Genomic DNA, 24,693 nt, shown 5'->3' on the forward strand with positions numbered 1-24,693 from the left:
GGACAAGACTTTATCTCTTCTTTAATGGCGATTTCTCCCAGGAAGTTAGGATCCCATATGTCCTCCATCTTCAATTTATAACTGATGGTCTCCACTTGTGGCTTATGTTTCCGCATTTTACCCATGGACAAACTGGATCTCTTGGCTGTGGTAGCGTATATCTTCAAGACTTAGATCGCCGTCTTTAGAGGAATGGAGGCCTCCTGCTTGGCTGTACACCTTGTACCACACTTGACAGGGTGTGATTTATATGAAATACAATAGAAACCTAACAGTTCCAGTTCCAGGAAAAAGATGGCTCTGAGACAAGTCCCTTACATTCTTTTCTGACCTGGCATGTGCAGATCCAAGATGTTCTGCTACAAATATCTCCAATGACTTGTAGGGTGGACAGCTGAATGGGGTCTCAGACCAACCTTGTTATTTAAAGCCGTGTCTGTGGGAGGTCTTCTGATAAGCACTGCCACCTAGAATAGGTCACCAAGAGACAATCCAATTAACATTGACAAGTGAGATTCAATCACCATGTGCACAACAGGGTTTACACACTAATATGATCTAATTTCTACAGACCACCATGAGTGGACTCCAGAATGGACTGCATGTTGTCTAGAACATTTTATACAGCTGTATAGATAATTGCGTCTATTAAACATTTATGGGCCTTCAGATTTGGGGCTTGGAGGCCTCTGAGTAAAAATTTGGTGGGTGCCCCATCCCATCTCAGAAACCCAAACTCAACTGAAGTGACTGCTCATGTGTTTGGACCTTTTCACTGAAGACTATGAGGTTGATGGACTTCCTTAAAGTGGAAATATATTTTAGAATGGTTATCTCTCCTGACCCATTATACACATGTATGTTCGGTTTGTATGAATGGGGAAATTGGAGAAGGCAGCCATCAGACACCTCTGGTGGTTCATATGTCCGAACCTTATCCTCCCCAGATTCTGCCATCAGGGGGAGAGTTGGAAGCTTCCCACACACATTAGATGATAGGCCAGGCAAGGAGAAATAAGCAGGTTCAATCGACATTCATCTAATGTGTATGGTCAGCTTTAGATTTCAAAAGAGAGAGCCACGGGCATGCATCTCCATCCATTTTAGCTGCATAGGATTGCCATTAATAGAACCCCATTTTCCTGGAACGTTGGCATCCCAGGTTGCCCAGTATGTGCACCAAAGGTCTGCTGCTGATCTGACCTTCTAAAACATTAGGGGGAGGGTCTGCTGCTGATCTGACCATCTAAAACATTAGGGGCGAGGGCCTGCTGCTGATCTGACCATCTAAAAACCTAGAGGTGAGGGTCTGCTGCTGATCTGACCTTCTAAAACATTAGGGGTGAGGGCCTGCTGCTGATCTGACCTTCTAAAACATTAGGGGTGAGGGTCTGCTGCTGATCTGACCATCTAAAAACCTAGAGGTGAGGGTCTGCTGCTGATCTGATCTTCTAAAACATTAGGGGTGAGGGCCTGCTTCTGATCTGACCATCTAAAAACCTAGAGGTGAGGGTCTGCTGCTGATCTGACCTTCTAAAACATCAGGGGCGAGGGCCTGCTGCTGATCTGACCATCTAAAAACCTAGAGGTGAGGGTCTGCTGCTGATCTGACCTTCTAAAATATTAGGGGTGAGGGCCTGCTGCTGATCTGACCTTCTAAAACATTAGGGGTGAGGGTCTGCTGCTGATCTGACCATCTAAAACATTAGGGGCGAGGGTCTGCTGCAGAGCTGACCATCTAAAACATTAGGGGGGAGAGGGGCGAGGGCCTGCTGCTGATCTGACCATCTAAAACATTAGGGGTGAGGGCCTGCTGCTGATCTGACCTTCTAAAACATTAGGGGGGAGAGGGGCGAGGGCCTGCTGCTGATCTGACCATCTAAAACATTAGGGGTGAGGGTCTGCTGCTGATCTGACCATCTAAAACATTAGGGGTGAGGGCCTGCTGCTGATCTGACCTTCTAAAACATTAGGGGGGAGGGTTTGCTGCAGAGCTGACCATCTAAAACATTAGGGGGGAGGGTCTGCTGCTGATCTGACCATCTAAAACATTAGGGGTGAGGACCTGCTGCTGGTGACCCTCTAAAACATTATGGGCGAGGGCAGCCTAATAAGCATGTTGATATGATGGAGGAGGAGGACGAGAAAAGGGAGATTGAACCATATACCATTTTAGTGGTGGAAGGGGTGCACGGGAATACAGTGTATTCAATACCCCATAAAAGCCACATTTAAAGTGCCTTTATGTTCAGCCGCTTTCCTCTGGTGGAGAAGAGAAGTCAGGGGCAATCCAGGCCTTGTTCATTTTGATAAGAGTCAACCGGTCAGCATTTTCAGTTGACAGGCGGATGCGCTTATCAGATATTATGCCCCCAGCAGAACTAAATACCCGCTCTGACAAAACGCTGGCGGCAGGGCAGGCCAGCACCTCCAAGGCGTAGAGCGCCAGTTCATGCCACGTGTCCAGCTTGGACTCCCAAAAGTTGTAAGGCACACAGGGATCACAGAGGATGCTGACACGGTCAGTGTTTTAATCGAATGCCGGCAGCCTTCCTCTGTAACTAGAAGATTCAGGCCTCATGCAGACGACTGTGCGTATTTTGCAGTCCGTAAACTGCGGAATCGAAATATACAGATACCGGCCGTGTGCATCCCGCACTTTTTGCAGGCCCCATTATTAAAAACAGACAAGAACAGGACATGTTCTATTTTTTTGGCGGGACATGCGGACATATGGATGGCATTTTTTTGTGGCCCCTATTGAAATTAATTGGTCCTCGTCCAATTCGCGAAAAAAACTATTTTGTGGATGAGGCCTCATACTCATCTGCTCCCTGCTAAATTGGTCACAGCTGAATCCAATTATTGGCAGTACTGGACGTGGACATACGGAACATGGACATGCGGGAGCCAGCACGGAGGAAATCTTTATTCCCGGAGAACCCCTTTAAAGTCATATTTCAGCACAAGGCTCTGGTCTCCATGGCTGGGTACTTGTATTTTGTACTTGCAGACTGACAATAAAGTTGAATCTAATCTCGTCTTATGCCCCTCGTTAGGAATGCAGGACAGGAGTCTGAGGGTCTCCGTAGGGACAATGGGATGCCCCGCCGCTATAGATTAATCCATCACATTGTTGGGTTCCTAAGCCGATCACAATAGAATCTTATCTCTTGGTAATGTCAGGTAGATAGGCCTGGTGCCTTCTCCTTTAGATGTTTGAACATATGAAAATCTCAACTTAAAGGGGTTGTCCACTCCTTTACTAATGATTAATGTCTCATTGACAAGGGTGGCTGACACCCCGCTCCCCTCACCGATCAGCAGTTCTGCGGTAGCTTTGCCGTCTGAGTTTAGGGGACGGAGCTGGTTACTGCAGCGCTGCTCCCATTGATCTGAATAGGAGCAGGGCTGGAGATACAAGCTCCGTCTGTGTAGTCCAGCACTGACTTCTGACACAGCTGATCAGTAGGGGTGTGGGGTGTCGGACCCCTAGGATCAGATACATATCCCCTATCCTATGGACAGCTCCTGTAATTAACAGTGCAGTAGAGGATAACGCACCAATGAGGAACACCTCTCTACATTTAAAGGGGACCTGTCACTGTCTATTCTAGAAAATAATTATATTCCTCATGAAAATAACAATTCCAGAGCATCTTTTATCATAACGCTATGTTGTGTCTTTCCTCTGTTATTCCTCTTAGACATGTATGAATTAAACTCACTATACAGCAGCACATACCTGTCACATCCAGGGCCTCCCTGGTGACGTCTCCTCTGATGAAGATCTTCTCTGTCATCATCTTCTCCATTCGGTCCAGACAACTTCTCTCAGCCGCCCCGTCTCTGCAGAGTGTGACACACAGACATGTTAGCTTCCTCACTTTTCTATCATCTTCCAACCTGGAGCCCCCACAGTGTTATCCTGCTGCTCGCTGTGTCCCCTAATACCCCCAGATACTATCCTGAAAAAAAAATTGTGGCCCCATACTAATACTGCTCCTCCAAGTCCCACCTATAGTAATTCCCTTCTAGAATGCCCTCATTAGTAATACTGCCCCCTACAGTGCCCCCAACCGTGATAACGCTCCCCAAGAATGCCTCTATTAGTAATACTGCCCCCTACAGTGCCCCCAACAGTGATAATGCTCCCCAAGAATGCCTCTATTAGTAGTACTGCCCCCTACAGTGCCCCCAACAGTGATAATGCTCCCCAGGAGTGCCCCCATTAGTAGAAGAGCCCTCCAGTATTAATATAACCCTCACAGAGCCCCCAGTAGTAATAAGGCCCCCCTATTGTTCCCCCATTGGTAATACAGCTCTCTACAGACCCCTCAGTAGTAATAAGGCCCCCGATAGTGCTCTTAGTAGAAATAAGGCGCATCTATAAGTCCCTCCTATAGAGCCCCCAGTGGTAATAAGAATGCCTATAGTGTCCCCTGGATTTAAAATGCTCCTACAGTGCCCCCAGTATTTATACAGCCCCCTGCAGTATACAGTCCCATGTAAATAACATTGATCTCCTCCCTTCAGCCCCTCCAATATATAGTCCTATGTAATAACATTATTTCCCTCCCTCCACCATAGAGTCCCATGTAAATAACATCACACCATCTCTCCAGCCCCCTCCAATATACAGTCCCATGTAAATAACATCACCTCCTCCCCAGCATCCTTCAACATTTAGTCCCATCTAAATAGCATTACTCCCTACTACAGCCTCCTTCAACATACAGTCCCATGTAAACATCACCCCCTTAACATTCAGTCCCATGTAGATAACATCCCTCCCTCCCACAGCCGTCTCCAACATACAGTCCCATGTAAACATCACCCCCTTAACATTCAGTCCCATGTAGATAACATCCCTCCCTCCCACAGCCGTCTCCAACATACAGTCCCATGTAAATAACATCACTGCCTCCTACAGCCACCATCAAAATACAGTCCCATGTAAATAATATCCCTCCCTTCAGCCCTAACATACAGTCCCAGTTAAATAACCACAACTCCTAGCATTTCTCTGCCTCTCCCTTCACTTACCTCTCCCCATGTAGCAGACATCACCACAGATTGTTCCCCCAGGACTTCTCCTCTCCTCTTCACTTCCCTCCTCTCCTGCTCTGGTCACATGATGGTGACATCATCGCAGGTCCTTCTCAACCACTGCCTGTTTTACTGGTCACATGACCTGTGATGTCTTCACAGGTCCTTCAGCTTTTCCAGTGCATTAAATTCAATTGTATTGCCGTCCTGAGGACAGCAATACAGTTGTATCTCTCTGGCAGGCAGGACATTCGGGACCTGGGACAAAACATGAGGGGCCGAGGCCCCGAATGTTTTAACCTAGCAATGCCCTTGCTAGGTGGAATAGCAGAGGAATGGCCCAACGTAGAGTTATGAGAAAAGATGCTTTATAATTGTTATTACAAAAAACAAATTGGTTGGGAGAAGTGACAGGTCCTCTTTAAAGAGCACCTGTCAGCAGGATCAGCCCTATTTAACCAGAAATTCTGTCTGGCGGGGTTGATCCTGCTGATAAAAACAACACCTGTCTTGTGAAAAAAAGGTGTGGCATTCCCAAGGAAAAATACATTTATTCTTTAAGAGAATTAGGCCTTTAGTGCACTGAGGGGCGTGGTTAGCATTGGAAAGCTGAGTTGCACTGAGGAGTTAGGCCCTGCCCCTCAGTGCACTTAAACCCTAATTTGCATAAATAATAAAATGTACTTTTTCTTGGGAACACTGCAACCAATTTTCACGAGGCAATTATCATTTTATTCAGCAGGATTGACTCTACCAGGCAGTATACCTAGTTTAATAGGGTTGATCCTGCTGGTGCTCTTGGCTGGCAGTGGGTTCCCCTTAGGCTTGCATTGAAATGGCACCATAACTTGCAGAATGTTGCACTCCTGGCTGCACCCCAAGTCTCTCAAGTGCAGAATGGGAGTTGTAGTGCCTCCAACTATATCAAGGCACAGTTCCAAAACAAGCCACAATGCAGTCTCTTCCCAATAGCTCTATATAAGCAAACGGTAACAATAATGATAATAAGGAGTAGTAGTCCCTGAGCTCCTTCTAAACACTTTGTAACCTTTCCAAGATGATCACAGGCATGCAAAACTCTCCCAGACTACAAACCATCCACAACACACATAGCAATTGCAATTTCCAGATTAAAGGATGCAGAGGGGAAAGCTAATTCCCTCTGCTGAGTTAGGGTATAATTAACTAAACAGTGCCACCAGCTTCTGGGAATACATATATAGCATAGTACAAAGCATGGACAGATTAAATAACATCAAATCAAGAACAATAAAACAGGTGTAGGTGCCAGCTACAGATGTCCACGTAAGAGCCAGCCAAGATGCCCTGAACAGTGCCAACAACAGATCCTCCAAAAGGTGGCGCCATTGGCTGCAGTAACCTGAAAGTCCCATGCACAGTTGCACAATGCTACATCTGATCATCACTTCTACAATGGCACTTCTGGGGTGTCGATTTGGCATTTCTGATGCCCCAAGCAAACTTATGACCGGGGTCCCCCGTTTCACACCTGAGCCCTGCCCCATAGCACTACTTAGCTCCGCCCCACTGCACTGCTAGGCTCCATCATCGTCAGACTGCTAAGCCCCACTCTCAGCTTAGCAGTGCAGTGTGGCACTACATTTATGAAGGGCCCCCCGGGGCCCCTGAACCGTCTGCACAGGTGATATATTGGCCCCTTTAGTTGTTTTTTTTCTTATTTTTTTTTCAGCAGCGGGCCCCGGTGCATTTGCTTGGTTTGTGTGGTGGTAAAGTCCGCCCCTTTTTGGGGTATCTTGTTGCATAGTTTGCCGCTGGTCAGTAAATTGGGCGTGCCAGCTGCGCACGATGATGGCAGTTTCGGTTTGTACCAATTGGGCTTCGATGCACAGGGCACTGAAAAATGGTTTTGGCTCCGATGCCCACGCGATCAGTGCGATTTCTACGAGAGAGTTCTTGTCAATGTCGTGCAGCAAAGGGTTAATGCACACGGCATGAGTCAGGAGTATTGCAGATGTCTGCACCTAACCTGCGGCGGCGTACAAGAGCGACACCTACAGTCTCTTAGCGGCATTGCGTCATGCGCATCCATGAGTTCTACACAAATCGATTGTATTTTCGACATAATTCATTAACGAAAAAATTACATCCTACTGTAAGTAAATATGTATCAGAGAATTGCTCAAGTAGCAATCCCATAGTTCAATCACGTAATTGCTGCTTTTATTCGCTGGAGCATAGGGTGAGAAGGGGGATGTGCAAATTTCCAGCAGCTTAGAGGTTGCAAAATAAAAAACAACCAACAACAACCTGCTTTCTTTCCCAGATACAGCGCCACTCTTGTCCACGGGTTGTGTCTGGTATTGCAACCTGACCACTTAGAAATACCACACGAAGGCATTGTAGGTTACTATTGGGGAAGTCCGTAAAAATTTTAATAAATCATTATGATTGGAAAGTCCAGTTTGAAGCGGAGTTCCCCTGTAAGTATGCCAGGGACAGATTCATGCCTCATCCATAGTCACCTGCCGTCCTCGCTCTTGGCACGGTTGAGTTCAATCCAAAGGGCAGAACTAATTAAACCTCTCAGTAATTTCCATGTTATAAATCTCTTCGATGCGGTCGTAAGCTCCGCTGTCTGCATAATTACCAGCAGGTCCGGTGAAAAACGATTTATTTTATGTGTAGGGACAGGACTGGGTCCCTCTTTGGTCAAAGCAAAGGTTTCATTATGCACCCTCCACCATCGGACCCCCGGTTTCATCAGAACTGAATCTATTGTGAATCCCTTCCCCCCTTCAAAGCACCCTGTTTCAGGACTAGATTTTAGGGAGGACACAAGTGCCGAATGACCCACTATTTTAGGGACCTAAGGTGCTTCTGTAGTACCCCAGAGCAGGGGGTGTCTACAAATGGTTTGTTATTTAATGTCATGTAATGTTATGTCATGTATTGTATAACCGGTATAGCTATGTATGGATGGCACAGCCGGGGGTTAATAATTCTGGCTGAGCTCTTTTAGGAAGCTAGGTGGTGGTTGGCTCCACCCCTAATTTGAGGTTGTTCAGAGAAGAAGGAGGCAGTGGCTTTTGCTCCCTCTCCTTAGGCCCAGAAAGCTTCAGAGACTAACAGATCTCTGCACGATCTACAGAAAGAGAAGAGAAAGAGAGTAAGATAAGAACTTGGAATCTGCATGGCCAAGCATAGGAGTCAGCAAGGTAACCTGCTACTACAGCCATTCAGACATTGCTGCTGTGAGGGACATCGTTAAGTCATCCTTCACATCTGGACACGTCCTGGCCAGAAGTGCCTTCAAATCCTCGTGTCCTGCAGTGGACACTACAGCCACCATTTCGAGAGACTTTTGCAAGATAGTGTATAAAGAGGGCCATAACTCCCGTCCTTGCCTAAATCCATACATCGATATCTGCGAGAGATCTGCACTGTGAACAGTTGAAACTATGGTTGCTATAGTTGGATGTACTACAACTCCCATTTTGCTCTACTGTGAAGAGAGATGTTTATTCTTGTACCTTTATCCTGGCTTTCTGACTCCTACACCACACGCTGGCCATGGCCCTCCACACAAATAACTGAGCACTGGCTTGGCTATCTCAGGCAGTCCCATAGAAGTGAATGGAACGATGGCTGTGCTTCATTAATTTCTATCGGATTTCCGAAAATAGCTGAGCATGCTCGCCTGTCCACTTTTGGAACTCCCACCAAAATAAATGGAGAGTACACTGGGCTTGCGAGGTGTGCTGTCCTTCCCTTCGGGATCCCATTCTGTCTGCTACCCAACAGTAGGGTTGGGTTATTTGCCACTTGGGTTATTTGCCAGGCTGTGGTACACCGTAATCTTTGGTCACGCAACATGTACCGTGGCCAGTTACCCTATAGACTTCAGAGGAGATGGCCAAAGGCTACCTCTCCTACATACGGCTGCAATACGGGGCCCAGTCAGATCCGAGTCCCACAGGGTTTCAGTTAGAGCCATGGCGGTGAAGAGCAGGAATGTCTGAGGAGCAATCCTCTGGAGGATACGAGGACGGAGATGAATCACCCCCGTATACTCATGTATTATATATGTCTGTGCATGTACTGATCCGGGTGCAGCAAGACCTCCATCTGCATGTTAATGCTTTGCACCATCCTTCTCAGTGACGAGAAACCTCCTAGTTTTTTCTCTGCAGGAAAACACTGCGCTTTTCACTCGTTTCTCAGACGTGACAGGAATGGTACGGACCTGGAATGATTCAGGTTTTCGGATCTACTTCTACAAGTGATGAAAGCCTGCCCCCTGCTGGTGATCAGTGCTACGTAGCACTGGGACTGAATACTGAAAGACATTTTTAGTCTGGATTGATGAGCAGATTGAGTTTCGCCAAATTTCTGGCGAATATCGGTAACTCAATTCACCGTGACTCACCGAGGTCACCATGGGAATCTGTCAGAAGGATCCACCCTATTAAACCAGCCATAATGCCTGGTAGGGCTGACCCTGCTGATTAAAACATATGCATCTTTCTCCAATCTGTTGCTGCTAATTTGTATGCAAATTAGGACTTAAAGGGGTTATTCAAGAGATGGTATCTTATGCTCCTGGTCTGGCTCCTCCTATTCCAGCGGAGATCAACCTCTGTCGATGACAGAGGGACATGTGACCGCTGCAGCCAGTTGCAGGCCACAGCGGTGAACTGCTCCCCTTGCATCACATGACCAGTTGTCGTGATGCAAGGGGAGCTGGTCACCGATGAAGCGGTCAAGTGTCCCCCTGTCGACAGATTTTTATCTTGGAGCGGCAAGGAAAGGAAGAGACAGCCTGGGAGCGTTAGACACTGAACCGGTTGGGGACTATTGGATGACCCCTTTAAGTGCCCTGAAGGTGGGCCATAGCTACTCGGTAAACCTTAGCTCCTCTGCCCTGCTTCCCTGGATGCTCCACCTTGCACTTGATTGACAGGGCCAGGGATACAGGTGGAGGAGGATCTTTCAGGGAAGAAGAATGGGGGAGCTAAGGTCCACCCCTGGGAGCCGCTCCTATCTTCAGAAAGGGCCCCCCAAAGTGAAGACCACGCGGCTGGTCACCCTCCTGAGGGACGGCTCAATTATTTCCGACAGTTCCATAGCGGTGAATGGAGAGGTGGATATGCATCATTGGTGCTCTCTCAATTCACTTCTATAGGACTTCCGAAAATAGCTGATCACACTCCTAGTCCCATAGAAACGGATGGAGAGCACACACACATGCGCGTGCACTCCCCTTCACTTTGGGGGCCCGATTTGGAGATAGGAGTGGTGCATGCACACCAGGATCGGCTGAGTGTGCATGTGCATGGGTGAGACAGAAGTAATAGCTGATGCCCAAGGGTCAAGAAATAGATATGAATGGGGTAACAGACACCAGGCCCTTCGGGTACCCCCATAATGGAGGGCTATTTTGATCTTTGCCCTCTCTGTTCTATGTACACCACCAATGTCGGAATACCCCTTTAATCGATCTCCTAAATTTTTATGTTTGCCAGTTTTTACAGGGTATTTATTCTGGTTCTTCTGATCAAATTCACCTCCCAAATCTTAAACCTCCAAAGTTCCTGTACTTTTATGTATATAGGCCACGTCTCTGCAGTTAAATATATACATGGCATCACATGGCACCGGCTTCCACACGCTGGCGCTGTCAGGTCACCCACATTTCCCTCCGCCTGCTTTGTGTTTCCAGAAGCCAGGCGATGACGTCTGCTCCTGACCTGTTTTTACTGTACCAGCCTCTCCATGTTAACCTGCCAGCTTCATTCATCTTTCAAGGCACCGATTCATGTTTAATGGGCTCCTCAGGAGAGGGATTCGGATGATGAAAGGCAAGCCTGGCACTGGTGCCCAAAGAGAATGGCATTCTTTAGATCTGTCATCTTGGGTATTAAAGGAGGGGGCATTAATAACAGGTGTCATTGAAGGTCAGGCATCAAGTACGCTCTGCCAATAGTGGGGAAGCATATTGACCCCAATTTTTGTCTTACGTTTTGCATGAGAGGTTTCCAATAATTTTTTTAAGGGATTCCCTGGTATTAATTTTGAACCGGCTAATTAGAACTACTACGGAACCAGGACCAGGTGGTCAGAATGAAAGCATTGAATAGAAATCCTTTGGCTTACAGTGGCCATGACAAAGGAAGCCTATGAGCAATGTTTGACTGAGGTTCTTGAGGCCCACCAGAGATGATTCTTGAGAGTTGAGACCCAAACCCTATATCATCAATAAAGTTTAATAAGTTTTGAATCAAAGATATAGACCCCAGTGGCAGGTCATTGGGTCCAAAGGGAAGCCAAACGGGTTTTCCTTCTAGAACTTTAGGGCCCATTATGGTATCAAAACCTGGGCCACCAGGCAGTGTGACCCTGCCTATCAGGATAGGTCATGCTTATGGTTGTGAAGGTACAGAATACCTTTAAGTCAGAACTGGTTTCCTGTTTGTTCCCACCCTAGTTGATTTTTTGGGGAGTTGGTGATGGGAAACGGTGGAGAATGTTAACATGGAGTTTGTCCTTCAACCTCCATGACATATGACCACACTGCACCTACATGTTCTTGAGGCCCCCTATATCCAGGGGCCCCATAGCAGCGGCAGGTCTTTCTCTATGGTATGTATACCCTTGCCTTGTATTATTAATTTGACTAGAAAGTTTACATTGAACCGAAACGCATCGGAGGACATTAAGGAAAACTGCCTAAAGAAAACCAGTCTTTGTTTCCCATAGCAACCAATCACAGCGCAGCTTTCTTTTTTCAACAGCAGAATGTGACTAGAAAGCTGTGCTGTGATTGGTTGCTATGTGCCCCATCGATCTCTCTCATGGGGGACAACTGTGAGGGAAGACGCTGGGTGCCTCATTTTTTGTCATGCTTTTTCCTCTTAAGGCTGAGCCATATCTCTGGTCCAGTGGCCCTGAATCTAGGCCCCTGTTAAGGAGTTTTCCAGGTGTTTAATAATAATGTCCTGTCCTCTGGATAGGTCATCTATATCTGAATGGTTGCGGCCTCCTCCTAGGCCAATGATGTCATGTTCATTGGTCACATGGCCTTGGGGCAGCTCAGTTCTATTCAACTGGACTGCAATACCAAGCATAGCCACTCTCCAATGGATGGCGCTGTGCTCGGTAAGCTGTGAGGAGGCTGTGGCGTTCACCGATGCACCATGGCCTCTTCAAACAGCGGATCGTGGGGGTTGCTAGGAGTCAGACCCCCACCGATCACATACTGATGACCTACCCTGAGGATAGGCCATCAATATTAAACCCAGAGGATAGGTCATCAGTATAAAACACTCGGAAAACACTTTTAGGCCTCATGCACACGACCGTATGTATTTTGCGGTCCGCAAAACACGGATCCACAAAAAATACGGATGACGTCCGTGTGCGTTCTGTATTTTGTGGAACGGAACAGCTGGACCCTTATAGAACAGTCCTATCCTTGTCCGTAATGCAGACAATAATAAGGCATGCTCTATTATTTTGCAGAACGGACATACGGACACGGAATGCGCACGGAGTAACTTCCGTTTTTTGGTGTGGACCCATTGAAATGAATGGTTCCTCATAGTGTCCGCAAAAAAAAAATGGAACGGACACGGAAAGAAAATATGTTTGTGTGCATGAGGCCTTAAACCTAACTGTCCGCACTCAGCCACCTCCGCCGCCCCAGCTGCTGTGAATCTGCAACTCCCACCGTTCACACTATGGGTGTTACAAGAACAGCCGAACAAGGGTGCATGCTGGGAGTTGTAGTTTCACAACAGCTGACCTCTGCCTTAGGGCTCACGCACACGAACTTATTTTCTTTCCATGTCCGTTCCGTATAGTTTTTTTTTGCGGACCGTATGCGAAACCATTCATTTCAATGGGTCCTCAAAAAAAAAAAAAAACGCAAGTTAATCTGTGTGCATTCCGCTTCCGTATGTCTGTATATCCATTCCGCAAAAAAATATAACATGTCCTATCATTGTCCGCATTACGCGTATGTTTAGCGAATCTGTGTTTTTTGCGGACCGCAAAATACATACGGTCGTGTGCTTGAACCCTTTTAGAATGTGGCAGCGGTCAGCAGCGTTAGGCTACATTTACACGACCGTATGTGTTTTGTGGTCCGCCAAAAATACGGATGGTGTCCGTTTGGCATCCGTATCGCATCTTTTTTTTTTGCAGATCCATTGTAACAATGCTTATCCTTGTTCGCAAAACAGACAAGAATAGGACATGCTCTGTCTTTTTTGCGGGGCTACGGATGGGGATAGCACTCTATGTGCTGTCCGTATTTTTTACGGACCCGTTGACATGGATGGGTCCGCATCCTATCCGCAAAAAAACTGAACGGACACGGAAACAAAATACGTTCGTGTGCATGAGGCCTTAACGTGACCTGCTCCATTTACGTCGCTTTCCCTTAGCCTAGACGTATCTCCCTTTTTGAATAGGCAGATGTAGCAGAGCCGAGTCGGTCACCATCCGCATATTGCAGGTTTTCATTCATGCGGAGGAATGCTTTATGCATCCGACGAACATTTCTGGGATTTGCTCACCGCAAGCCAGGAAGCCTGCGGTAGACACTAGTTTTTTTTTTTTTTTTCCATCAGTGAATGTCCTTATAAGGATGGACCCCTTTAAGGGAGATGGATAATAAAGGGGTGGGGAGAACGGATGATAAGGGAGGGAGAGGAGAGCGCTACAGTTTGCTGGCCTGGACTGTAGGGGATGAGAATGTTTTAAATAGCATGGAATATGTTCACACAGTCACACAGCTCTGCATCACTCGAGAAGGGCAGCATTCCTCCCGCCACACAAGGTTAATGCACTACTGATCCCAGGTAAGTTCCGCTAGAGGATTTAAAGGGCATCACCGATTTCACAATCTCATTTCACAGAATGACTTGGATATGAAACCTAATAATATATATATATTTTTTATAAAAAAAAAATTTGCATTGATTTTTTCCCCCCCTCCTCCGCCATGCTCTATGGTGCCGCTATAGCCTGCACCCCGACATTCCTCCACGGCCAATTGTTGCAGTTTCGGTTGGTGACAAGTTGTTCCAGGGTGCAGGGTGTACGCTAGGACTCGCCTGCACTGGGACATGTCTCTGTTGGGGGTCTCGGAGAAGTTGGTGCAGTGTTCTAAAGAGTTAATCTTCGCCAAAGGGTTAATCGTGGACGCTAGGGATTATCCGAGGTCTCCACGGAAACCCACCAACACCACCACCACCGTCGCCAACCCAGGGTGATGCTAGGGGTTAGAAACTCCATTCTCAAATTCTAAGAGGCATTGTGCGTCTTCATGAAGGCATTGGGAACCCATCATTCTGAGGTCTCAGTCACAGGGGGCCAGGAAGCTGAGATACGGGGAGCTATTGGATAAAGGGGGGGGGGGGGGGTTATATCCGGTGGTCCCATATCCCATAGCTACCAAAAAGCGGCTTTACCGGCTGTCAGTAATAGCAGTTATTGGACACCATCAATCCGTGAGTCACCTGACAAACAGACCCCCATATCTCAGCTTCCTGGTGTCAAATAGAGAAGACAGCGCACATCGTAGGGTTAACTGCAGACATTCCTCAATGAAACGGCACTGACTCCTGGAAATCCCAAATGTCTCCAAGAACAGTTTTATTTTTAGCTTTAGAGTGTAGTATATGATTATCTATCTTCTATCTATTATCTATCTATCTATCTATCTATTATCTATCTATCTATTATCTATCTATCTATCTATCTTCTATCTATCTCCTATCTATCTATCTATCTATCTATCTATCTATCTATCCAGTTTATCTATCTATCTATCTTCTATCTATCTCCTATCTATCTATCTATCTATCCAGTTTATCTATCTATCTATCTATCTATCTATCTATCTATCTATCTATCTCCTATCTATCTATCTTCTATCTATCTATCTATCTATCTATCTATCTATCTCATATCTATCTATCTCATATCTATCTATCTATCTATCTATCTCTCTATCTATCTATCTATCTATCTATCTATCTCCTATCTATCTATCTTCTATCTATCTATCTATCTATCTATAATCTATCTCCTATCTATCTATCTATCTATCTATCTATCTATCTCATATCTATCTATCTATCTATCTATCTATCTATAATCTATCTCCTATCTATCTATCTATCTATCTATCTATCTATCTCTCTCCTATCTATCTATCTATCTATCTATCTCTCTATCTATCTATCTATCTATCTATCTTCTATCTATCTATAATCTATCTCCTATCTATCTATCTATCTATCTATCTATCTATCTATCTATAATCTATCTATCTATAATCTATCTTCTATCTATCTATCTATCTTCTATCTATCTCCTATCTATCTATCTATCTATCTATCTTCTATCTATCTATCTATCTTCTATCTATCTCCTATCTATCTATCTATCTATCTATCTATCTATCTATCTATCTTCTATCTATCTATAATCTATCTCCTATCTATCTATCTATCTATCTATCTATCTATTATCTATCTATCTATCTATCTATCTATCTATCTATTATCTATCTATCTCCTATCTATCTATCTATCTATCTATCTATCTATAATCTATCTCCTATCTATCTATCTATCTATCTATCTCTCTCCTATCTATCTATCTATCTATCTATCTATCTATCTCTCTATCTATCTATCTATCTATCTTCTATCTATCTATAATCTATCTCCTATCTATCTATCTATCTATCTATCTATCTATCTATCTATAATCTATCTATCTATAATCTATCTTCTATCTATCTATCTATCTTCTATCTATCTCCTATCTATCTATCTATCTATCTATCTATCTATCTATCTATCTATCTTCTATCTATCTATCTATCTTCTATCTATCTCCTATCTATCTATCTATCTTCTATCTATCTATAATCTATCTCCTATCTATCTATCTATCTATCTATCTATCTATTATCTATCTATCTCCTATCTATCTATCTATCTATCTATCTATCTATCTATCTATCTATCTATCTCATATCTATCTATCTATTATCTATCTATCTATCTATCTATCTATCTCATATCTATCTATCTATCTATCTATCTATCTATCTATCTCTATTATACTATACATTTGTTTTTTTATGTAATTATGATCCTTAGATAATAATATTATAGCCCTTGGTGGAGCCACCTTGAAAATGTTATTTTGCAGTTGCATAAATAGCAATTCCTTCATGTGCTGTTATACAGCATCCAGATCACTTTGGTTAGACCTGAGCGTTATCCAAAGCAGTAGGAGTAGGCTGCCCATCACTGGTCTGCTTGTATAGCTGGTGTGGTTATCCTCTAGATACAGGCAGTCATAAAACAGCTGCTGTCTGCTGATGGTTCTGCAGGACAAGCTTGGGTTGGATGAAATTCAGTGCATATAACTGGAGAACTCAAGTGCAAGGTCTCCAAATAGCATATCGGACAATTACTAATCGAACATGTACTAATTAATTCCTTAAAAGTTGCCCACCTCTGGGGCCCGACCTCATCTTGAAAACAGGACAGGACTTAAATGTCGGAATGGAAAGACCACTTTAAGTGATCAAATTGTGTTTTTCTACAGCCACCACTAGGGGGAGCTTACTGCATACTGTTTATTACTGAGTTCAATGTATGATCAGTATGCGATCCTCTAGTGGTGACCACTAGTGGGAAAACAATTATCTCCATGGCTATGCAGATGATTTTGAGCTGTTTAGCAAAAATTTAGCAATTGTTCTGAGCTCCCTTGATGCTCAAGTCACAGAAGACCTAGTTCAACATGCTGCAGGTCCATCTGATGTAGATAGAACTTTGCTTTTAGCCACAAATTGCACCATTTCTGTCCTCAGGATATCCCTGGTATTGCAGCTCACAACCATTTCCTTCATTCAGTTCTGGGACAAGACCTCAGTTGGCTTCCTTTCCACCCACTCTTTGTTGGGCCAGGAATGTAACAATGTAATGGTGGTCCAGCCACAGAAGAGACTTCGGCTCCACAAGGTCTGTGTCACTGTGTGGTTGGATAAACATTCGCTGTTGTGACCCAATTAGCATTAGATGCCAAGACCATTTCTGTTCAATTAAGTTCCTCACACTCGCAAAGCACTCAATTCCATGGAATTTCATGAAGGGCCCAGACATGAAAGCTCCACTCACAGCAGAAGGCCTTAGGAATATAAGTAAATGTATAATAGGCTGTAAATCATTCCTGTTAACACCTACGTGTTAATAATTTTCCTAATCATGGTTTGTACATCATGGGCTTCGCATGAAGCCCAAACACACCACACCTTACTGCATGCGTCTCCATCTAACAAGGACCTCACCTCCTGTAGAGCCTACATATTTAGTGTCTACACAATCTTTATAGAGGACTTTGGCGGCCCCATCATTACCACCTATGTCAAAGCCAAATGATGTACCCCTTAAGCCGGTTGTACCTAAAGGGAAGAGTTGAAAGATGGAGGGTTAGGCATTGAAGCAAGCAGTTGGGAAGAAGAACCCACCACCTGACCCATGCAATGTCACCACCATGCCATCACTTATTATTAAGTCTGTTTTTATTAGGGAAAAGAACCCAGCAATGTATGAGCCAGATTTGTTCAGGGAGGCCTGTAGGCCCCTAAACTTTGTCTCAGAAGTTAGCGACATGGCTGGTGAATTTTTGGGACAATGGCTCCATATGGGGTCATCAATGGTAGAAGTTGAAGTATTCAAGGTTCAATTAGCTTTCATAATATGAGCTGAGGAGTAAGGATCCTGTGGACTTTGCCTATCCAAGGGTCGTCTGATTTAGAAAACTAATTTTCAGCATCCTATTAGGGAATTCTAGGTAATTTAAGGGGGTTACCCGATTTGGGATCTCCATTAGTTCACCAGAATGGCTACAAGGAGGACCTGGCAAGCAGGCTATGATCTATAACGCAGTAGAAGACATTTACTTGTACTGGATATGACCACAGTCTTCCCGCTCATCCTCTCAGGCCTGTCACTACTCATTATGGTGCAATGTGATAACGAGCTATTACCATTAATTACTCATTATTTTTGCTCATAGCTTACATAATAAGCGACAAGCTTACTTCAGTGACCGTATCAGAATATCTCATGTTTGCCAGACTCTACATCTTACTAACAAAGCCAAATAATATGGAAATCTGCATCGTCTGAGAAGTGTTCATACGTTAAGATTACAGCTTGACACGTATATAAATTTGACATGGCTACGTCTGTATATGCAACTCTCGATGCCAAACTCACCCCTGCTACATCTTTATATATGTTTCCATACAAGTGCAGCGAGCCCCAGAGAAGCCGTGGCTTTGGCTGTCACAGTCAATCACGGTGGCTTTCCTCACACCGTTGCTCCCTTTTCTCCCTTTCTGGGTCTGGGGCTCATGCCTGATAGTAGTTGGGGTACCATTGATGTTAGGTGTTTGGATGGGTGCAAGGCAGAGCGTATAGAGTGCAATGGCCATCATATGGTGTAGGATGCCAGTGGTAGAAGAATAAACATCTCTCTTTATTGAAGTGCAAAATATGAGTTGTAGTACATCCAACTATAGCAGTCACAGTTCCAACTTTCACAGTGCAATTCTCTCCCAGATAGCAATGTAAGGATTTAAACGCGTATGAGAGTTATGGCCCTTTGTACACTATCTTGCTAAAGTCTTTCTCAGTAGAATCTATGGCTGGTCATAGTACCCTGGTAATAATGGTCGTAATGTCCACGTCTGCCCAGGATGCATCCAAGTGTGCAAGGTATCTTAATGGTTTCCCTCACTGCAGCAAAGTCTGAATGGCTGTAGTCGCAGGTTATCTTACTGGATCCTATGCTTGGCCATGCAGATTTCAAGTTCGCCTGTTCTCTCCTTTGTCTTTCTTCTTCTCGTTCTCTCTTTCTGTAGATCTAGTGGTAATTTTTATTTTATTTAAACATTCATTTTTTTCTGGAGTTTTTGAAGTCCTCTAGACCAGTGTTTCCCAACCAGTGTGCCTCCAGCTATTGCAAAACTACAACTCCCAGCATGCCTGGACAGGCTTTGGCTGTGCGGGCATGCTGGGAGTTGTAGTTTTGCAACAGCTGGAGGCACACTGGTTGGGAAACACTGCTCTAGACATCTAAACATCACAAAAAAGCCACAAGTCAAAACGCTGTGCATGTTCAGCTTGGCTAAAATTCCTAGTCAAGGTTCTTCAAATGTTGACTTTCAGGGTAGCTTCAATAGGTGACATTAGAAAGACCATTTTCTTCCATTTGGAGGAGAGGCAATTTACATAATATACTTTGAAGGGGTTGTCCAGGCCCTGAAAAACAATTGGGAAGACCAGGCATGGTGTGCGAGTAGATAAAAAAAACAACAACAAAAAAAAAACCTCACTCACCTGTTTTAGTCTTCCCAGTTCCTGCAGAATATCTCTGTCCCTGCCGCTTTCCCTGGCTGGAAGTGTGGCATGCCATGCTTGCACATGTCACCGCTGAGGTCACTGATTGGCTAGCACGTCAGGGACAGGAAGCGTCGGGGACCGAGCACCAGCTTAGGATCTGGGACAACCAGATCATGTGAATTATTTTAAAAAAAATTGTACTAAATGCAGTACTTTCTGAAAAACTTGGCTGCTTTCTTTCCAAAAACAGCTCTGTACTTGTCCACAGATCGTGTGTGGTGTTGCAGCTCAGTCCCATTAACGGTAATATACAGCTAAGCTGCAATACCAGACACAACCCATGGACAGGAGAGGCGCTGTTTTAGGATGAAAACAGCCATACATTTTGGGATCCTGGACAACCTCTTTTTTATTTGCTCTCTAAAAGGCACAGGCCTGATGGGACAGATTTACATTAAGGGGATTTCTGGGACTACAATATTAAAGACCATCAATTTCAAATTGTTGGGGGCTGAACAGATTGAGCGGGTCATGGCACTCCAGTTAGTGCTGCATGTCCTCATTGTTTACCAGACTCAAGTACTGATGGCCTATCTTAAGGAGAGGCCACCAATATTGTAGTCCCAGAAAACCAAGTGTTTGTTGTGTTACTATATAAAAATAAGGGTAGCAGGCACTCGCTATTAACAGCTGGATACACTATATTTATTACAGTTGAAAATAACAATTTTTATCAGTATTAAAATGTCAATAGTACACAATATATATGAAAAACTAGATAATATAAAATAAAATAAAATAGAATAAAATGGCTTTGTGTCCTTGATTGAATCGACTTGGTATAAGTAAATTGTGAATAGTCGCTGTTTGTTTGTGATATCAATGTTGGTCACAAGTTTCAAAACTTAGCAGCAATTTTATAGTTCCTTAGTTGCAGGTTATTCAATATGTCCCAAGATAATCAAATGGTTTGCACCAATTAAGGCGCGCTGTCCCCTGATTTGTTCCTTATGGACTATAAACAAATATCTATAGAACAGTTATACAACCTTTTTAGTTTGGGGTAACTCACGGTTTTCAGGGGTGCTGGCTTCCCGAGGATGTGCCTGGACGCGGCGTCCCGCGTGGTCTATGGCACTGGTCTTACCTCTAAGTATGGCTACCCCTTTGTCGAATATTCCGTGTAGTTACTTCTTTCGGCAATCTTCCGTGGCAAACACTAAATGCTGTGTTATGTTAGACCTTGTAAGTCCACGGTCCTCGAGGTTCCCGGCGGCGTATACTTCCGGGTATGATGATCAACCTCTCCACGTGACTCAGACTCCGATCATGTGACACGGAAGTTCCGTACTTTAAATTCGATGATGTTATTTTGATACTTCGAATTCGATAATAACTGCTTCGATGATAGCTGCTGTGGGGATCCTTTCTTTCGTGATCACGTTCATGGACGATGGACCCTCCTTTACCAAATGCGTTTTGGGACCTCAAGTCCCTTCATCAGTGTGTTACTGTTGGAAATTAAATGTTGATATAAGGGTCACATGGAGTGGGCTTAACATTAACTAGGTGGCCTTTGTCCCCATAGTCCTTTCTGTTGGAACCACTAATGGCAGCCTTGTAGACAACCTTCTTGTTAAGTGATATTAAAATTTGAAGAACATTCATAGTGTTATTAAATATTCTCCTACATCTTGTTTTTAATGGAAACATATGGTTTAAGGTAGTCCATTAAGTCAAGATCAATAAATGTTCAAGTACTGTAGATGTTGCTGACATGTGTCCTGGTGGCCTGGCATATAGACTGAATTATGGTGGATAGGCGTCAAGATCTAAACCAAAATGTTGAGTGATGAGTGTGATTTCTTGTTAGACCTTCACCCGCAAGCAGTATATCAGAGGTTAGTGGAGAAGTTGAAGCGTTGAACATTGAAGGGCGGTGGTAAGACATTTGGAAGGGTCGAGTCTACTTCATGTTATTTTGGTCTTGAAACTGTAGAAACCATTGAGACTGAATAGTTCTGATGTCACCATGAGAGGTCTTCAAACTATGCCACTCCAGCTGTTGCAAAATGACATCTCCCAGTTGTCATGACATGCTGGGAGTTGCAGTTTATCAACAGCTATTGAGCCATAGGTTGGAGACCACCTTCTTAAATACCTTCATGGACATGAAGCTCAGATGGAACTGAACCTTTGTCCAGACATTGAACAGAATGACGAAGAGCCAAACTCATTACCGAAAACTTCATGGTTGGGTTTATTCACATTTTCTCGAGAGCTAAATATGACAGTTCACATCTGGTAGCAGACCACAATGATAAAAGACTTAGCTCCTCCATACTCCATTAATTACCCTGAAAATCAGAACTGTGTCTTGTCACATGTAGACATTTACCTGGCAGGAAACGCGACATGTTGGACAGATAGATTAACAGCATGTCACATTATTCATCATTATATCTCCTGATACGAGTTGGTGTCTCGGAGAGATGTCATGTCTCTATATAATGTATCCTGATCGTCCATGGACATGAACCGGCTTGTAAGCTTCAGGCAACTCCATGTTATTAATAGGGTGTCTCCTGATTGGGATCCTTGCTTCTGAAAGATGTGTCCACCACAATGATGGTCTATTAATTGTAACGAGAGGCACATGTTAGCATTAGTTATATCTGTCTCTTGGAACCCCCACCCCCGCCCCACCCCACTCTACTGAAATGAACTTACATGGGTAAACCACATGGCAAACATGGTGATTGTCAAAAACTACCATAAAAAGAGCAAGGAACAGGAGAATCCACCATAATGGCGAAATAATAGAGCTACAATATGACCAAATAAAATAACTGGTACTTAGAAACTGCTCAGAATCATCCTGACATTAGCGGTGGAGACCTCTTGGCAGTGGAGGTCCCAAGATGCTGAAGGACTTGGGAATCTTCTTGTTCCTGTCAAAAATGAGTTTTAGCACTTTAAAATATTTATAACCATACAGCAAGACAAGATGAAAGATGCACCGTGTGTTATGTAAGAAGACTAAGGACTTATTCAGACGAGTGGTGTAAAACTTGCCCATTTTTTCTGTCTGCAACGACCTGGCGGGGAGGCGAGGATGGGAGGAGTGGTAGTGGCAATGTACTCACAGTTCACAGTAGCTTGCTCCTTTCTGCCACTCCCAAGGGTCAGGCAGTGACTGCAGGGCATACCCTTTCTTCCTTAGGGGCACACCCTGGTATTGGGGTTCCAGCCTGCTGCTAGTTGGCCCTTGATGGTGAACAGTTGGTAAGGCGCAAGTCAGAACGGCAGAGACAGAGGGAGAGTAGAGTCCAAAACCCGATCCGCAGGTTGCAATAAAGTCTTTCTTTAATGAATTGAAGTTGGGAGTAGTAGTACATACAGAAGTAAAAGCCACAGTTCCAAAGTATATATATATATATCACAGTGTAACCCTCTTCCAATAGCAACGTATTGGCTTTAACAATGATGGTAGTAATAGTTCTCCCTGGATCTCCCTCTAAGGACACCTTGCAGTATGTCAACAGAAACACAGGCATGTAATAAGGTTCTTATTAACTCCTTTTGCAATTCTGGGACTGAGGGGTGCATATTTCCAATACAGATGGCCAGTCTGCCCCAAAGTGGTAGGTGCCGGAGGCAATAATCCTTTCTGCAGCAGTAAAGTCTTAATCCCATAAACGAGCTTATACCTTACTGACTTGTCAGCAGGGCCTGGATAACGTTCTGGACCTCCTAAAATGTCAGATATCCGTCTCCAAAGGGTACAAAGAGTTGCTGTCTTGGCAGATGAAGTCGCAGAGACTAAAGGTGGATTAAGACTATTAGATTATTGGGAGGAATATTGGGTACAAACGTTCCTGTGAATGCTCGTTACCGACAATGTAATGGTGAAACTTTCATTCCTGCAGGCACATAAATTAACATTTCTGGGCAGCAGATTGTGTGGTCTAAATCTGCTGCCCAGAAACATCTCCGCTGTATGAGGACGAGGGATTGCAATAGCCATCCCTCGTCCTCATACTGTAGAGGAGATCGTTGCATGTAATGAAGGACAATTTGCTGCTGCTCGGCGGTGTAAATGCGCCTTAAGGCTTCTCTGTACTTGGGAGCTGTCACACACACACTTTCTACCTTGCTCTGCTCAGACTAGTATCCTTAACTAACCAGTGGGCGGACCCAGTCCATCACCTGGTAATCTAAACAGTCTGCCAATATGTTAACCATTTCGTTGGCTATACATTGCTACTAAGTACATATAAAACACAATCAATCACAACATTTCACTCAATAACATTGTAAGAATAATTAATCCTTCGCAGTAGTCCTTCTGGGGTACTGCACGTCCACTAAAATAGACTACTTTAAACAGGCCACACGCAGATGGCGGTACAGATCCGTGGATTTGAATGGGTGAGTCTAGCATGTGCCAGTCCATGTGCCACCCGTACATTTGTTATGTAAACATTGCTCATCTGAATAAGCCTTAGGGTACGACCACACGGTCAGGTTTCTGCATGCATGAAGCCACGTCCTCTCCTTTTATGGTCCATTCCTGATATTGACTTCCAAAACTATATGCAGAAACCTAACCATGCGGTTGTAGCCTGTGATTTTTTTGTCGCTGATTTAGGAGTGTTCCTGCCTCAAAATCGGCTCCAAATCTGCTCCAAAAACGCCTCAAAACAGCCTCCCACTCATTTCAATGGGAAGCAGCACTTGCTTTTAGGTGGTTAGTAAAGGGACACTGCAATATGTCCATGGTGACGTCTGGTGACCAGTTTGTGCTAAGTTGCCAAACTTTATAAGGGTGGGTTCACATCACGTCTTTCCCATACACAAAAAACGTATACGTTAATGCATGTCTCAGACTGATGCCATACCATTACATCGGTTCACTGTAGAAAAAAAGTATACGTTTTTTTTTACCGGACTCTGCAGGACACAAGAACGCGGTGTGCTGCGTTTTTGGATCCTTTTTTTTTCTAATGTATACGTCAAACGGAGGCAAAAAACGCGATGTGACCCCACCCTTAATGCCCTGATTTTACTGGGACTGTGTTTGGTCTCATGAAGACAACCCTTCTGTGTGTATTCTGCATTAAGGTATATGGATGTCACAGAAGGGGGATCTCCACTTGGGACCCTCCCTGATATGTGCCAGACACCTTCATTTGGTGGATTTTCTTTAATTATGTCATAGCAT

At 44.4% G+C, this 24,693-nt stretch overlaps 1 protein-coding gene across 2 annotated transcripts in view; it reads left to right on the top strand.

Moving 5' to 3' along the window:
* The first annotated feature begins 13,756 nt into the window (after positions 1-13,756).
* The window catches only part of PNCK (pregnancy up-regulated nonubiquitous CaM kinase), a 52,791-nt gene continuing 41,854 nt past the window's right edge, over positions 13,757-24,693 (top strand). For both annotated transcript variants that reach the window (XM_044305462.1, XM_044305463.1), the window contains exon 1: positions 13,757-13,892. The gene's annotated coding sequence lies outside the window, so the exon portion shown is untranslated. The remainder of the gene's footprint in view (positions 13,893-24,693) is intronic.

Source organism: Bufo gargarizans, chromosome 9, assembly GCF_014858855.1.
Source record: "Bufo gargarizans isolate SCDJY-AF-19 chromosome 9, ASM1485885v1, whole genome shotgun sequence".
Lineage (NCBI taxonomy): Eukaryota > Metazoa > Chordata > Amphibia > Anura > Bufonidae > Bufo > Bufo gargarizans.